General features: G+C 34.6%; 1 protein-coding gene across 2 annotated transcripts in view; it reads left to right on the forward strand.

Annotated features, from left to right (window-relative positions):
- LOC136036079 (protein AAR2 homolog) overlaps positions 1-16,674 on the forward strand; it is a 58,327-nt gene that overhangs the window by 29,960 nt on the left and 11,693 nt on the right. The gene's annotated exons all lie outside the window — the stretch shown is intronic.

Raw genomic sequence — 16,674 nt, forward strand, 5'->3', positions numbered from 1 at the left:
GGCGCTAATATCGATATGCTGTCAGAAATTTTAGTTCCCAACCCTACCTCTAGGGATTTGTGGGAGTAATGTTGTTATACTAGGGCCTTCCTGGGAGATTTTCTATGTAACCTCACATTCTTTTTTTTATATAGATAATGGGGTTTTACCTTTCGTGGTATATGCACCTTTTTGGCTGTCTCGTCACATTGTTTTGAGGGGAGGGGGGCTTTAGATTTCCCGATAGGGTGTAGTTTTCCTATTGCATTTATTTTCTAAGCTCCATCTTTCATGTTTTTAAGACTAGACGCTAATATTTTATTCTTTCACAAGACAAAATTTTATGTTCCAACCCTCTCTAGAATATGTTATAATCCATTAAATTGGAGAATCCAGGGACATTTCCTATGTAACCCCACTTTTTATACGACAAATTCCTATATGATTTACTACGATATTTTATCAAACCCTTTGTCTTGTAAGCATATGTGGTCCAGAGAGGCAATCCTGTAACCCAGTTCAAGACCCATGCAACAATTTCTAACATGTTCCAATGACCCCTTCCGAATTAGAAACATCTGACACAAATATAAGAACAGGTATCAAAGTTCAGTTCCCAGACGCCCAATTCATTCCAGATTCTTTCTCAGATTTGAAAAACCTTATTTTCATTTTCATACATATCTGGGAAACTTTTTGACTAAGGCCCTACTAGCTTTTTGAGAGTTTTAAACGATCATTTTCGTATTTTAAGATTTACTTCATATTTTTTAGTATATTTTCAAGTTTAATAGATCCAGGGCATGAAAAAATTCAAGTTTGAGGGGTAGAGTGGCACAGCGATACCGTTTTTTTTTCTAAGACTAGACAATAATCTTTTCTTCTTTCTCCAAATTTGTTTTCTGATCGCAGATATTTCAAGAAATACTTCGAAACTGAAAGTGTACTTGAATCCAAGGGGATCTTTTTTAAAGTTCCTTTTTCTTTTTCTCTTTTTAAATGATTGTTTTCAAATAATCTTTTAAAAGATTTTTTCATTTTATTGTTATTTTTTCAGTTTAAAGTGGGTGTGGCTTTTCATCAAATTGGTGGGTTTTTACCTTTAGTGATATAATGCAGCCTGTGAGGGGGGGGGGGAAGCGGGGCTGGGTTTGGTACACTTTGGCGGAAACCCCAGCATGTTATACTTGTTTTCAATTGTATTATTCGCTCTGAAGTGCGAATTACGGTAATTAAGGTAATTAAGGTATTCCTTACTTTTTTAACAGCTTGTACTCCTTGTAGGAAACCCCACTTATTTTAGCTTTTATTATGCCTTATCCTTTTCAAGAGCTTTATGTTTTATCGTAGGATATACAGTCATGTTGGAAGAGATCTCATGCCGAGCGTGTGGCTTTTCATCCTATTTCTTGGTTTTTACCTTTTGGGGGATCCCCTATGACCCACTTTCTTTTGGTAGGTAGTTTCTGGGGCTCAAAACATATATCACTCTTTTTCGTAATTTTCGGTGGATTGTAGGAAATATACGGGCATTTTGGCGGTTTTTTTGGAAAGGTTTATTAATGAACTAGGGTATTTTTTGTAGTATTTTTTTTTCTATATTTATTAAAGCATAGCGTCTTAAATTTTGCCAGGGTTCCGATCTTCGGGGAGGTCTCAACCCTTAATGGGTGCTTTGGGAGAAAGCGCTCCAGGAGAGTAGCACCGGCAGGGTTGTTTCCTGATGTTTTTGTTTGGGGTGGGGGGTATTTCTGTTCAGAGGAGGAGGTATGAAAAACCCTTACAAATACAACACAAATTTGTTAACACACGGAGTATTTCACGAGATTTTTTTCGAGAGCCCTTGACTGTCACCGAATTTCAGAAGATTTTTAAGTTCAACTTTCTTTGAATTATATCCTTTGTTTTATATTCTGAGGGTTTTAACTGAATTTGTTCTATATCTCAAGATTTATTTCATATTTCTATTATTTTCACGGGTTAGTTCATATTCTACACAGGGTATTTCGCTTGTTCTTTTCGAGAACCTTTCGTTGTCAGTTAATTTCAGAAGACTTTCAAGTTCATCTTTCTTTGAATTAGGCCTTTTTGCTTCATGTTTTGTGTGTGTGTGTGTGTGTTTGTGTGTCTGTGTTTTGTGTATTTATAAGGTGTTAGGAAAGCATTTGTAAGGTTTTAATTAATTTAGACATTGCCTGCGTTCATTGAAGTTGAAAAAATCTTAATATGCCTTATAATCATACTGAAATTCTCAAAATTGTACTTTCTAAACTAGTAAACACCGGATTTAATCTAAAATTAAGGAAAATTATATTATAAAGGTAAAGGCCTGTCCTCCATGCAATTTTCGATGAGTAGTAAAAATAGTGCCTTGACGACACCTTTCCAAGAAATAATTAGGCTCTCCCCTATTTATTCCCCTGATGCATCTACTTCCCCATACAGCAAAAAACCCCTCATCTAGAGTTTTAAAATAATTTCTGAAATATATACTACATACTAGTATTTTAAGGTCCTAGAGACTCCTGAAGGGAATGGTCTCTTCCTGTCAATTGAACAACACATGACCTTGGCTGATGTTGAGGCACTGATCAAAATTGCTATTTGCCAACTTTTTTTACATCCAAAGCCAGTAGACAGCATTTTTTTTCGCCTAAAACGGAACAAAAAAGTAACATTCTTCAAAAATTGTCTCTGATTGTAAATTATTTATTTCAATGGGCGTGTTTTTCACAGACATTTCGGTTTTACTACTTCCATTCTGTGCACAATCGACTCGATTCCTAGTATAGCAATTAATTTTTGTAATATAAATAAGGCCTCTTTTATCTGAAAGTTTCAAAGAACAGTTTTAATAGAAAAAACAGGAGAAATGTCAAAGCCTAAAACAAGGATATAAGGTTAAACAATGAGACAAACATTGCTTACAGAACAAATAAGTCAAAGCTTACAGAACAATGAATTAATAAATGAAGTCTAAAACGAACAGAAAATTAAATTTGATAATCATGGCTAAGTTAATACAAATACGAACTAGAAAACCATTTTAGCCTACTTCAAATACCATTTTATTAAAGCAAAATGCAAATATTTAAATGTTAATATCTAAAATGTAAATATTTATATTTATTGACCTCAAACACTGGTTTCCTTGGAAACGACATGGAGCACATATTCCTTCGTTGTAACCTTATTTGAAGTTGCATTGTGAATATGGAGTCTAACAAAATGTTATCAGCAATAGAAATAATTTATAAATACAGTTATTTATCTTGTTTCGATAAAGGCTATCGTTTGACTGTGAGACTAGTGTCTTTTACGTTATTCATAGTACTAATAGCTGCTAGCATGATAGAGACGAGCTATGGAGTAAAGACAGTAAGGGGTAATGCACTATTCAGCCTAAGCTTATACTGTGACTGGTTCGTTTCATTTATAATGTTTTTTGGCAGTGCAATAGGGGTTATGTCGAAACAACTAAGCAGTTTATTTTTGTTCTTAAGAAATGATATATTATCGTGTTTAACAAGAAGAACTATATTGATTCAAGAAATTGAAACAATAATGGTAATAGCCTGGTCAACAGTTCCAACAATAGCAGGAATTTATTTGTATGGGAAAAGTATTAATAATGAAGCGTGGATTCGAGCATTTCTCTACGGATTTCCATATTTTTATCAGCAAATGGTATCATGGATGTTCTTCTCAATTTGCAGGATTTGTTCAAAGGCTTTAGAGGAATCAAATTTGAACTTGTATGATACGAATGCCAAAATTGATTTATATCTTGGTTTTATTTCGCTACTTCAGAAATTATCATGCAGTTTTGGAAGCTATTTTTTTCTCCAGTTTAGCTTTGGAATTTTTAGCCTAGTAACAAATTTCATCACGATACTGGAGAATATATTAACAAATCCTGAAGAACTTGAACTACTTTCAGTTTATTGCATAATTTTTACATCCGAGCATATTTTAAGATTTATATGTTGTGCAGTTAGCTCGGATCTTTTGGTTAATAAGCTGGAAAATGTAAAGCTCGAACTTGTAAGAAAAGCACTGAGAGGTAGCAACAGAATGCTTGCTCTGAAAGTTTCTATTGTTCAAAATCTTGAACCCAAACTAGAATTTGGTGGCGTTATTAGAATGTCACGACGATTTGTAAAGGATCTTTTCGGTGTTGCCTTAGCGTATATATTTGTCTTCTACCAACTTAGAAGAAGTGAAGAATGAATAATTTTTCATTTTACTTTTGAGCGATTGTGCATTTTGTAAATAACTTCGTCATTTAACCATTAGCTGTGAAAATATAATATACCGTAATCCATTTATTGAAATAACGGTTATTTGAAAAATATCTTATTATGGCAGAATTGTTCTCAGATAAGCACAAAAATCACAGAAAAACTGATTGAGAAAGCGTAATACTAAAATTGATTTTTTTTTTACTTATATAGCTTTAAGTGTTGTAAAGAGGGGGGGGGGTATGGCTCAGGATGTTTCATTCCCTTGCCTCTAAGACTAAAAAATGCATTTTTGTATCCCTTTTTTGTAAATAATTTGGTTCAACTGGACATTCCTAAACAGCTTCTCAATCAAACCATTTTTAATACCAATTCTATCTCCCACTACATTTAAAAATTGTTAGTTGATGTTTCTCGATGTAAGCTGAATTTCTCTGTCTTAATAATTGACTAAAATAGTCAAAGTAACTAAGTAAGCTCTACAAAGTAATTGACTAAGTAAGCTTGACAAAGTGACTAAGTAAGCTTGACAATTAACATTGACATTAACTAGACAATTGACTAAGTAAGCTTGACAAAGTCAAAGTAAGCTTGACAAAGTAACTAAAATAGTCAAATTTGACAATTATATCGCAGCAAGGAGTGAATTTCCCTCCTGTGGCACCCTAGGATATTGTTTACATTGATCTCGGGACGTAGTGTGTTAATATACAGTTTAAAACGAAGGTAGTACAATTGTCATAATGCACACGAAAGTAAGTTTCTGTCAGCTCTTGAGATTCTATAATCTACAAGCTTATTATTTGCCTATTTTTGTTTGCCAGAAATAACTGTGATTCATGAGAAGACCATTTTCTTATAACAAGGTTAGAAGGAGATGATTTAACATGAGGCAGCAAATAGGTATTCATTAAGGGTTCAAATTTTGTTAAGAGCGACAGCTTCGAACGAAATTCCGCCAATAATCAGTGAATTCTGATACATGGTGAGAGGCTTCGGCCTCGTGTCCTTTTATATAAATCTGAAAACTTTTATGGTTTGCTTTGTAATTTATAATAAATTAGTATAATTTATAAACTTGTCCTAGTTATAAATATATAAAATTATAATCATAATATAATTCATAAATATTAACTATTAGCTTGTCAAATTTGAGGTTAACCAGGTCCCCCAGTAAAAAACAAAGCAATATCCACCTTCTATGAAACTCAGTGCTATAATGTCAGTTCAAGTCTCCAATGAATACGTAGTATCCTGGAGCCCCAGTCCCATAAGGGAGATGCAATTAGGACGTTAAAGGCCATTAGCAGTCATGATATTTCAACCTAGAAGTATAAGACACTTATCCGTGATTTGCTTTTCTTCCTATTATTCTTGATTATTTTATAATCTAATTTTTTATATTTTAATTTTATTAATTTAATTAAATTATTTTTAATTAAATTATTTTAAATAAATTGTATTAATTTAATTTAATTAATTTTTTATATATTTATAATAACCTGGTAAATTCTAAGGGGAGAGAGTTTCGCTCTGTTGGTTCTGTGAATGACAATTTATGACTCGTGATTACAGTATCTATATTTTTCAACAAATAACTACTCTATACTACTACTACTAAAAACTTACTGCAGCACTAAGTCGACTGAGGCCAACAAAGCTACGCAGGCTCCCCCTCCATCCCAATCTATTTAAAGTCTCCCTCTTTACCCCCTCACAGGAAGTTTTCATTTCCTTCAAATCTTTGTTTATGGCATCCTCTCACCCCAACCACGGACGATCTGCTTTCCATTTAGCCCTTGACGGTTCGCCAAAAAGGACAATCCTTGGCAATATATCATCATCCATCCGCAGAACCTGCCCTAGCCTTTTCAACCTTTCTCTCATTATATCCTTAGACAGCGGGATTGAACCACACTTTTCATACAGCCTACTTTTTGAAATACGGTCAGTCGGCCAGGTACCCAGAACGATCCTTAAGCAATTTCTCTGGAAAACATCTAGCAAATCTTCATCTGCTTTTCGGAGTGCCCATGTTTCAGAGCCATAACTTGACAACTGTCATCACTGTAGCTTCCAATATTCTAATCTTTGTTTGGACACTTATCTTCCTATTCTTCCAAACTTTTTTTTTAACTTTGAAGAAACACCCTGAGCCTTGGCTATTCTACTTTTAATATCCCCCATCGTTTTTACTAATAATACAACCAAGGTAAGTGAAGCAGCCCACCTCATTTTGTTGCCTAATGAAGCAGCTAAAATAACATGAAGATGTCAGTAATCGAAATCGCTATAAATGACGATTGCACTCTCCATGTAGACTGGCAAAATTGCCATAAATGTGGCAAATGCGATCGGAAATGCAGCAAATTTAGTGAATACGAAGAGAGTTTTCAATAATTTTCTAAGGGGAAAATGCTTACCCCTGAAAGGGAAACTTCAGAGAACGAAAATTTGAAGTTTTACTGCTGCAGTTCTACTACTGCACTCCCATCTCGGATAGTCGGCCATTAGTTCATAAAATTAAACTTATCTGAACTGAGTTTTTTTCTGATGGAAGTGGAAACAGAATTGGAAATGAAAACGGATGAAAATTGTTGCTTTGCAGCCCATGTAACATGTGCCTACAAATACGGTGCAAAAAAACTAATTGACTGATGAAATTTCCCTATATTGGCAGGAATATGCAAAACTATTTTTTTGCTGAAAAACTTAAGAAATAAGACATTCTTAGTTTTGTACTATAAAAAAATCCTAAACCGCTATATGTCTAATATAAAAAAAAACGTGTTGGTTTTCTATTTCTCATTCCTGAATTATTAGTCATTTCTATTTATTTATTTTAGAGGTCAGTTCTGTTGAGACATATTTTCTGTTACAGTTTTTATGAATGTGCGTTTTTAAACATTTAATTACCATGGGCCATGATTCGCTCTTTACCAGGTTGCAGCTATCGCTACAAACAAGATTTGTAGGTTGGCTCCTTGAAACACAATGCGCGAAATACAGAAAATCAAAGGATTTTCCGGGGACTTGACAGATTACAAAGGGGTCACCTACTTTCCACCACCTGGTGGACATGTCGACGTGCCAGATGGACCTCTCCATTTCGTTAGTCCCGCAACGCTTTGGAAAACAGCCATGTTTGGTGCACCTTCGCCGCGCTTCGGGCGCGCCACCTCTTTTGAGCGATTTCATAAAGTCAGTGACGCCTTGCAGATTATTAAAAATATTTGAAGATTCCTGCTGGAATAGAAACGATGCATCAGCATGGCAATTGTCAATTATCAAGTGGCAAACTAGATCCCAGGAATGTTAGAAACACTGAATTGAAATAAGTAAAATTCAGATATTTCATCGGTTTTCAATCCAGATTTTCACTAGAAAACCTGTCTATAGGTAAAAGTGGGTATTCGCGGGTATTTGGTACTTTTTATTTGCCTGGTTCTGCCACTTCCTATGGTTTTTTTATTTTGACTTAAAAAATCCCTCTAAAATTTATGTCCTACAGCGAATTTCGAACTCGAATGAAAACTAAGTATAGTAACCATGATTTTATTTAATTCTTATCATATCCAAAATTTACGAATAGCGTTCTGTGCCGAATTCTGTAACACTGAAAATTTCTTTCCAATTCATGACCACCTGCAACTGTGATGACTATTGAACTGCCTTCTCTATTGAAGGCGGTTGTTGATTCATTCCGCGACATATGCTCGTCGTAAGAACAATTTATGGTCGTGGCGTAAACATAATAAAAAAAAGGAAACAAAAATAAATATTTGTCTTTGAGGCCAAGAATGTTATTTGCGTACACCATAGTGCTAGCCCTTCACCAACTTTGAGGAGCAGTGGTAAATTTCATGAATAGCGGTTTTCCAGAAGAAGACATGCTAAAATAACAATAGGGGTATTTTTAGATAGCTAATTTTATGCTTTTCTTTTCAAAGTGGCTTATTTGTCTGGTAATTTCGTAGAAATTTTGCTTCAGTTTTAAATTGTCTTCTGATTGGCCTAAATGTTTTCGACTAAATGAATTATTAAAACTATACATAAATAGTAACACTTTAAAAGGTTTGAGACCTTTTTCAGGAGTAGTATGGCTGTATTCAATACTGAACTTATACCGTTATTTGGGTGCTAAAGCTAAACTAGAGCACTGACCTACTTATATAACCAGCCACCCAGACAGGTATCCGACGCTTTCGGGTGAATGACCTACATATTCCTGTCAGGACATGATTAGCAAATGTTCGATCTTCACTGAATAACAGTAATGCTTGGTTATTATAATACATAATATCCAAGTCATGACAATTATATGAATAAATTTTTTGTCTTTTGAAAATATTGTTTAGCATTGGGGTGTGCATAAAATTGAAACTAATAAAGTAGTATATGTTTTAAGCAATGATACGACAGCCCTTGCTCATCCATGACCCAACCTCCAAGGCTCCAATGCCCCTCTCCCTCCGAACTTTTTGCCCCCTTTTCTGTTCTTATTATTTTTTGAAGTTTAATTCTTTTATTTTTTTACTTAAAAATTGTTTCAACTTTTTTTATGTCTTAAAATGACAAAATATACTTAAAAAAAAAAAATCATTTTCATATTTTTGAAGTACGAAATAAAGATGGTATAGATATGTTAGTCATGATTTTTCCTATCAGAACAGTAATATTCAGAATTTTTTCGACTCTTTTTTGAATTTTTAGGCTATTAGCAGCTGGTTCTGTCAGGTGATTTTTTTTTGAAGGGTGCCATATGATAATAGGTTGTGATATTGATAAAAGATTTTCAAATCCGCTGTGATACTACCAAAATCTTGTGCGATATTATCAAACATCTTGCACTATATTATCAAACTGTCGCCTGATGTAATGATAATCCTCTATTTCGTTATTGAAACCTTATGTGGTATTATCAAATCAACACACAAAGACAAACACAGACAAGCAACTATCCACTTAGACACACAGGCACAGAAAGAGGAAGAGAGAGAGAGAGAGAGAGAGAGAGAGAGAGAGAGAGAGAGAGAGAGAGAGAGAGAGAGAGAGAGAGAGAGAGAGAGAGAGAGATCTGCAAACACATAGTCAGTCAGACACGCAAACCTGTGTTTCTTAGTGGGTGCATGATTCTGTGTCTGTCTTTTGTGTTTGAATGTCTGACTCTGTGTGTTTGTATGTGTTTTTTATCTCTCTCTCTCTCTTTCACGCTCACTCTCTCTCTCTTTCTGTGCCTGTGCGTCCGAGTGGATGTTTGCGTGTCACCATTTTTGTCTTTGTGTGTTTGTGTGTCTGACTCTCTGTGTTTGTAGGTGTTTTTTTCTCTCTCTCTCTCCGTGCCTTTGCGTCTGAACGGATTTTCGCTTGTCTCTGTGTTGGTCTTTGTGGGTTTTTGTGTTTGTTTCTTTGTATTTTTAGGTGTTTTTGTCCCTCTCTCTCTCTCTCCTCTCTCTCTCTCTCTCTCTCTCTCTCTCTCTCTCTCTCTCTCTCTCTCTCTCTCTCTCTCTCTCTCTCTGTACCTTTGTGTCTGAGCGGGTGTTTGCTTGTCTGTACCTTTGTGTGTTTGAATGTCTGAGTCACTTTGTTTAAGTTATAACTAAATAATTATTTAATTATTAAAATATATATGAAAATATATATTTAGATAATTTAAATTAGACTGCTTGGACGCTTATCATTCTTTTTACTGGCTTAAAACTTTGCACGGGAATATTAATGAGGTGGAACGTAACTTTTTCTCCTTTACACTAGCTTAAAATTTAATATAGGGTCTCAGGCGAACCAATAAAGTAAGAAAGTAAGTAAGACGGCACTAAACCCTTAAAGTCCAAACCAGCAGTGCTGATCCCCGTTTCGTTGTCCCTCAGCATGGAACTGCAATGAGGAATAGGGGCCAAGTACCCTGTGCTTTCACACACCCTTCCTGCTTACCTTCCCCAGATTTCTCCAGATACCCATTTAGAACTGAGTTGACTCTGTCTGAGCTCACGACTTTGGCCAAGACTGTTAGTCTGAGTGAGAGGCAAATTCTGGCTTAAGTCCTTTTTAGGATTGTATAAAAATGATGTCATTTCACTTGTTGATAGATAAGTCTACTATCCATCCGCCCAGATATCCATCCTAGGGCAGAATTAAGGGATATAGTCATAGAACTAAGAGATGAAAGATCGGATTGATTTTGGGTTGATTCATGATGGACAATGTCCACTGAACTTGTATGCAAAATGGGAGACTGAATTTGCTTGGACTCACAAGCGAACAAGTTACCTAACCCTAATAGGCTTGGCCGCTTGTATGCTCAGGTGGAATACCGTGTCATAGGGACGACACATGACCAACAAGTCCCCTGGAGTCGCAGGCGAACTGGGAGACCTATTGTTTTCCAAGTGTTTGATTAAATGGCATGGATAATTTGCGGGAGTAAGTATGACTCTCTTATTGGACAAATACGTTTGTGTTAGCTTTTGGAAAGTCACGCCCGCCTAGATTCTCAGGCAGATTGATCAAGAATTTAGAATTGACGCAGGACCTTTAAGTTATTTGAATTCTCCTTTTGATATACGCTTAAAAATTAATGGGGCGGGCTTGCGAAAATACATTGTATTTATTTAAATTGCAAATAAAATCTATTCAACAAGATCAGAATTTGGAAAAATCGAAGGAAAGGAGATGAAATATTTTCAACGACTTGTGGAGTTGGACTGATCTAAATTTTATGGACAATATTGTGCTGGCATGTTTTCTTGAGTACTACACGCTGTTTTGATTCAGTATGTAAGATTTTTGAAAACCAGTTAGGAAAGATTTGTCTTTCTTTCTTCACCTAATAACTTTAAGGTAAACATCCTTTAATATGATTAAATACAAAAAAACAAGTTTTTTCAACTGAAAGTAAGGAGTGACATCAAAACTTAAAACGCACAGAAATTACTTCGTATATGAAAGAGGCTGCTTCCTCATCAACGCCCCGCTCTTTACGCTAAAGTTTTTTACTGTTTTAGAAAGAAGAATTGAGAGAAAGAGTCAAACTTTAGCGTAAAGAGCGGGGCGTTGATGAGGAAGCAGCCTCTTTCATATACGAAGTAATTTCTGTGCGTTTTAAGTTTTGATGTCACTCCTTACTTTCAGTTGAAAAAACTTTTTTTTTGTATTTAATTTCTGAACGTTTTTGAATCAATGCATGTTTTGATTTTGGCTCTCCGCAGAGGAATAATCAAAACGAAATTTGAATATTTTTTTTTTTTGGGGGGGGGGGCTAAATGGCTTTCTCATAATTTTGATCGAATGATTTTGAGAAAAAAAGAGCGGGGGCGAAGCCTAGTTGCCCTCCGGTTTTTTGGTTAATTAAAAAGGCAACTAGAACTTTTAATTTTTTACGAATCTTTTTATTGGTAAAAGATTTAAGTAACTTATAAATTAGCTTACGTAAAGAACTTTTGTATTCTCATGTTTTTATTACATATATGAGGGGATTCGCCCCATCGTCAGTACCTCGCTCTTTACACTAAAGCTTAAATTTTATCCCAATTCATTAAGAATGACCCCTGAATCACAAAAGCCGTAGAATAAATAGTTCAAATTACTAAAAATACTTTAGCGTAAAGAGCTAGGTATCATAAGGAGGTGAGCCCCTTATATGGGTAATAATTTCTGTTTGTTTTAAGTTTTATTGCTGTTCCTTACTTCAAGCTGAAAAAGCTTTTTCACATTTATTTTTTATTTTATTTTTTAAATAATGCTAGTAAATCCTGCTCTCCCTTCATGGAAGTTTTCTTTTCCCATGACAAATTCTCGATGGAAAGTTCCCCCAGCATATCCCCCTCTTCTCAACCCCTCCCCCCAACCAAAAAAATCCTCCTGAAAACGCCTGTATACTTCCCAATAACCATTACTATATGTAAGCACAGGTCAAAGTTTGTAACTTGTTGCCCCTCCCACGGGGACTGTGGGGGAGTAAGTCGTCCCCAAAGACATAGTTATAAGGTTTTTCGACTACGCTGAATAAAATGGCTATCTCAGAATTTTGATTCGTTGACTTTGGGAAAATAATTAGCGTGGGAGGGGGCCTAGGTGCCCTCCAATTTTTTCGGTCACTTAAAAAGGGCACTAGAACTTTTCATTTCCGTTAGAATGAGCCCTCTTGCAACATTCTAGGACAACTGGGTCGATACGATCACCCCTGAAAAAAAAAAAAAAAAAAAAAAAAAAAAAAAACAAAAAAAAAAAAAAAACAAATAAACACGCATCCGTGATCTGCCTTCTGGCAAAAAATGCAAAATTCCACATTTTTGTAGATAGGAGCTCGAAACTTCTACAACAGGGTTCTCTGATACGCTGAATCTGATGGTGTGATTTGTGTTAAGATTCTATGACTTTTAGGGGGTGTTTCCCCCTATTTTCTAAAATAACGCAAATTTTCTCAGGCTCGTAACTTTTGATGCGTAAGACTAAACTTGATGAAACTTATATATTTAAAACCAGCATTAAAATGCGATTCTTTTGATATAGCTATTGGTATCAAAATTCCATTTTTTAGAGTTTTGGTTACTATTGAGCCGGGTCGCTCCTTACTACAGTTCGTTACCACGAACTGTTTGATTACTTTAAATACAGTTTCTCTTCGACACTTTACCTTAAATCTCTTGGAAGTAACCAGAGGCTCCCACATGAAAAAAGGAAGAAGGGTGATTATAACAAAAGGAAACACTATTTTGCATTACAAAAAGAACAAATATACATTGCTGTATTTGGACGTCGGTTTTGGTGTTTGAAACAAAAAGGGCAATACATAATACAAAGTTATATGTATTTTATATATATTTTATATAGTATTTTATATGTTTGTTTTCCCCTCTATCATTTTCTCTCTTTTTTTCCTTGAAAAAATGGAAGGTAAAAAACCTCAATTTGAACACACTAGAAACTTGTTCTTGGGGTCCACTCCCCTTCGCCGCCGAACAGATTAATGGTTGACCCTCTGTTATTGTTATCAATAAAACAATTAAATTCAGTAATAATCAAATTGTCAAATATCGCTATAAGAAAGAGTTTACTGTAGAAAATTCAGCTATTGTGTAATTGTTAATTCCTCATTTTGTTTTATTAGTGTTTCTTAATAGCTTCTAGGTAGGACCGTATCTAGAGGGAAGGGGGGGGCTACAGGGTTTGAAACCACCTCCCTCCTTAAATTTTTTATCTAATTCTTAGACAAAGTAATACGCAGCAAAAGACAATTTCTTGACAGGAGTATTAAAGCGAATGAACCTTTTCCCCTGCATTTGTGTCCCTGATTATGATTTTGTCCTCAAATAATAACCTGCTCAATTTTTTCTCGCTTTTGTGGAATTTTTTCTCTTTATATTCTGAAGAGCTGAATAGGTCCAATATTATTATGCTTATTACTGGATATCTATTGAGATATTTTTGCGCTGGTATCCATATTGAATAGAACCAAATTGGGAATTTTCTCTGATATAACGCAATTAATTCGTATCTTTTTGTTACTTCTCCGTGAGGATTTGATACATCTACTTAAAACTAAGATTTTTAAAGGTTGGGTGTTGGAAAGATGACGCTAATTGTTTGGTGTAGTTGGAAGTCGGAAAGTGGAAGAGGCGGATAAGTTTTTGTTTTTAAAGTTTAAAAGTATTCATTATTGAATAATATTTACACTGAAAATAAACTATTGTAGATAAGCTTTAGGTGATTAATAAATTAATATGTTAGTAAATTAAACTTACTTTAAAAAAAAACTTTTGTTCACATGCTGACGAATGGTCTCTGTAGCGCAGGTATCGGTCTCCTGATTTTCTGTCTTCGGCCGGGAGTGCAATGCGTGGTTAGGAGCAAATTTTTCGACAATTCCCATGTTTTTCCCATAAATTCCTCCAGGTGCCCATTTATAGCTGGGTCGACTCTGGCTGAGCTTACAGAGTCACACCACTTACTCACGTTCTAAACCAAAATAACCAGCGACACCTAAGATTCGAACCCCTGTCCTGACAGACAAAGGATTAATTAATAAATGGTAGGTCCTATAAAATAAAATATTTTATAGTAAATAAGTTTTTCTAATGTTTATGCGTATGAAGTAGGCCATTGGATATTAAGTTGCCCAAATTTCCTTCATCTTGCACATTAGGATTAAAGCTATTTTTCCATATGTTTATTTGTCTTGCAAATTTTCTGTGAAACTTTCATTTGAAACTGATTGTGCAGTCTCAGCAGCGGTGTTGAGCTAAGTAATATTTAATTGAAATGGAACATACATTTACGAGACACATACTTGAAATATACAAATAATTGTTAAAATGACCAAATAAATAAATTACTAGCGCAAATTTAGTATTTTGTGTGTGTTATTCAAGGCTTTTTTTTATTTTACAAATGTCAAGTTTTTTCATTGTTTCTGTGGTAGCGTAAAGATTTATTTTGCCTGATCTTTTGATAAACTTTTTAATTCACAAGGAACACAAATTTATCAGCTAAACCCGCTTCTAAAGCGATAATGGGAGACATTTTGTTTCTCAGAAGTGTTCTGAGAAAATTTGTAAGTAGAAAACAATTTATAATTCTGATTACGAATAAGGATTTTAAGCTAGGAAAAACATTGTCATAGTATATGGCCAGAAATTAATAGGGTAGAAAACTTTAGCCTTTGAGCAGGCAGGTTAAATGGGGAGAAGTAGGAAGGGGGCTAAATTGCCTCCTAGGGCTCCCCTAGGCTTTGAAAACACTTAACAATGTTTAATTTCCAAACTTATTTGATTTTCTTGTGCCTGGAAAACTTTCCCACTTAGCTTAAAGGGATATAGAGCCATCTTTCCTCTCAAGCCACAATGTTGGAAGTGTGCTATTTCACTAAACGAATTGAGTAGGCTATCATTTTTCGTAACCTTTTTTAACAAAAAGTACTGATAATCTGACTAACTCCTTGTTTTTTTAATTATATAGACTTTTTGTTTATTTGCTTTTAGAAAATAAATATATGCATTTAGAATTAGGAGACGGGGTGTCTACCACCACTAACTTTCCGCTCATCGGATTGGATGATAGCGCACGTTGAAGAGTTAAATATTTGATATAGTTGGGCTAATCAAAAGAGAAAAAATTTCTTTGAAATTCATTCTAAGATAAAAGCAATTTTTTACAGTTATGGGCAGTTCATGCCCTCTTAGCTCTCCAGTTTTAATACTAATTCATTATTTGACCATTACCATAATAAGACAACTGAAGTTGTTTATATTTTTGTAGTTGTTTATATTTGGTAAAACATTTTTATTTATTTTAGTAAAACATTTTCTTATATTTTTTTATTTGTATTATTTATTTATATTGTTTATTTTTATTATTACTTTTAGTAAAACATTTATTTTTAGTAGTTATTTATGTTTGGTAACAACAGTTTGTCTCTGTTTCACCCGATTTATATGTTTTTGCTGAAGTTAGACATATAAATTTATTATTTATGTGAAAATGGAAGGTTATATTTGTGTGGCGGACAACGGTGACCGCTTGGTTGCTTATGACTGGGGACTAGAAGGTCTTAAAAATAGTTTTTGAGATATTCTGAATAATCTCCTGTCTTGTACTATTTGTCGTCACGGATTTGAACTCCAATTGTAAAACTATTGGGTAAAATGGCTGAATATTGTATATGAACATAAAATAGTATTTAGATACCTTAAAAGGATACAAGGTTCTACTGATTTAATGAATGAATGACTTTCCGATTTCTTGCGACCATTGGTTTGATTCAATCACAATTAAGCATAGGAGAGTCCACCCCCTCCCCAATTTTTAAAATTTTTTTAGATTGGATATTGCTTATTTTGTTAAATAGGATTTGATAGGATCTTCGTGTGAAAATAACTAGTGGTTTATTTATAAATTTTCAAGGGGTCCTAGGGCCCCAGGTTGAATCCATCTGATGAAAATTGAACCCTATGAAAAGTAGGGTAGATTTGGTTTAGATTTGAAGTTCAAGATTTTGAACTGCTATCTATATTAATCATTGCATAAAATATGTTGCAGTGATCCCCCAGGAAAATAATATCCAGCTTGAGCTTTAAATGGTTGTGAGATGTATAAAACATGACATATCTAATATGTTCAGGTTCGTACTCCCTAGTCGATCTCTTTGAGGAGAAAACTAGATGTCTAGTTGTTCGTAAAAACGTTGTCTAATCCTCAACTGCTAACAAATATATTTGTAAAGGGCCAAAGATTAGAATTTCCATGGGAGGTGACAAGGATACGCATGTTTAATAGAGTGCGGCACGTTAAAGAATCGTCCTATCTCGTCCTTTATATATTTTTTAGTTTGTGCGGCCAAACTATTTAGAATGAATCAGGTATTTTTTGATAACTCGTAGATCTTGGATGAGATTCAAATAAACGGCAGAAAACTAAAAGCTAACACCTCCGTTCCCGGAAATCTTAGAAAAACTAT

This window comes from Artemia franciscana, chromosome 15 (genome assembly GCF_032884065.1).
Source record: "Artemia franciscana chromosome 15, ASM3288406v1, whole genome shotgun sequence".
Classification (NCBI taxonomy): Eukaryota; Metazoa; Arthropoda; class Branchiopoda; order Anostraca; family Artemiidae; genus Artemia; species Artemia franciscana.